Source organism: Myotis brandtii, unplaced genomic scaffold (genome assembly GCF_000412655.1).
Source record: "Myotis brandtii unplaced genomic scaffold, ASM41265v1 scaffold384, whole genome shotgun sequence".
In the NCBI taxonomy this organism is placed as follows: domain Eukaryota; kingdom Metazoa; phylum Chordata; class Mammalia; order Chiroptera; family Vespertilionidae; genus Myotis; species Myotis brandtii.
The window spans coordinates 2,719,952-2,721,597 of NW_005364745.1; the positions used below are offsets into that span (position 1 = coordinate 2,719,952).

Consider the following 1,646-nt stretch of genomic DNA (forward strand, 5'->3'; position numbering starts at 1 on the left):
TGCTCTCTCTTCTCTGTCCAGGCGCTGCCAGGCCCTTCCTGGTGCAGGACCTCTCCCCCGACTGTCCCCCGCCACTGTCACCAGCGTGGCCTCTCCTCTCCGACTGGCCAGCCCGCCGTCCTGTCCTCCACAGGCTTCCTGAGGGCCCTTTTACGGGGCAGACTGAACCCTCATCAGAACCGGCCGGGTCTCCCGTTGCTCTCAGCAGGAACCCAAACTCCTGACCCCGGTGTTCCAGGCTCCACTGTCTCCAGTTCCCTTTTCCACATCCCCTCTCTACATCCGCTCCCCATCTCCACGACTCTCTCTCGCCCAGGACCCCTCCCACCCCCCCCAATTTCCAGTCCCACTCACACGCCTGCATCCTGCCATTTTCTCGTCCCTGCCCCCTGCGCTCGGGAATATATATTGCCCCTCCTTCCTCCTGACCCAGGAGCCCAGCCCAGAGCTGCCCCCTTTCTTAGGATGAAGGCGGACCTCTCCTCTGAGGAGGCTTCAGGAAGCCCCACTCCCAGCGGGGTGGCCGCCTTGGTCCCACGTGTTGCAGCTCAGTAGTGGGTGGCGCCCCCCCTCCTGCAGGCCCTGGGCACCGTCCCTCATGGCCTCTTTCCCGCCCCAGCACCGGGCACTGCACGCCCTGAGCCTTTGCAGACACTTGTTGAAGGAATGGACCCACAGAGCGCCTGGCCCCGGGGATGCGCAGACGCGATGCCAGCACCAGGGGGCGCTGCGGCCACGTGCATCGGATGGTCAGCAGCTTCGGGCCTGGCAGGGCCTGGCTGGGTGGGCTCTGTTGTGACCAGGCAGACTCCCAGGTGCTCAGACAGGGTTTTCTGCAGTCAGGGAAGCTGTGTGCAGTGCTGTGATCTCGGTGATACGTTTTGGGACAGACTCCTGCCCTGGTGCCTGGTGCTTTCATGCACGAGTCAGAACTAGAACCCAGGTCTCCAGGCTCCCAGCCCCGGGGTTTGCACTATCGTGTAAGTTCTCAGAACCCAGGCCCACCTGCAGGGCTCTGTACATCGCTCAGAGACCCCACCATCCCTCCCACTTCTGCATATTTAAAACAAGCAAAACAGGAGAAAAAAAGATAAATCTGTTAGTCCGGAGAGAGATGGTGTCTATTTACCTTGTTTCTGTCCTGAGAACCCAGTCAGGTGTTAAATGGACACTAACCTGTTAATCAAGGAAGACATACTAGTTGCTGGAGGAATCGGTGTTGAGAATCTCAGTGGAGGCAGAAGCAACAAGAATGAACGGTTGGACCAAACAGGAGAAAATTAGATGTGGACTCAAAGGAAAAGTGGAGAATTCTAAGTAAAAGAATAAAGCGTAGCCGTAGCCGGTTTGGCTTGGTGGATAGAGCATCGGCCCCCAGACTGAAGGGTCCTGGGTTCAATTCTGGTCAAGGGCACGTACCTCGGTTGTAGGCTGGATCCCCAGCCCTGGTCAGGGCGCCTGTGGGAGGCAACCAATCGATGTGTCTCTCTCACATCAATGTTTCTCTCTCTGTCTCTCCCCCCTCCCTTCCACTCTCTCTAAAACTAAATGGGAAAATATCCTTGGGCGAGGATTAACAACAACAGCAAAAAAGCATACAGCATAGAAGGTGGGCTCAAAAAGAGTTGAGAGAAAAGGGACAGCAT

The 1,646-nt window shown here is 57.4% G+C and overlaps 1 protein-coding gene across 2 annotated transcripts in view; it reads left to right on the forward strand.

Moving 5' to 3' along the window:
- CAPSL (calcyphosine-like) overlaps positions 1–1,646 on the forward strand; it is a 28,030-nt gene that overhangs the window by 5,549 nt on the left and 20,835 nt on the right. The window lies entirely within an intron of this gene.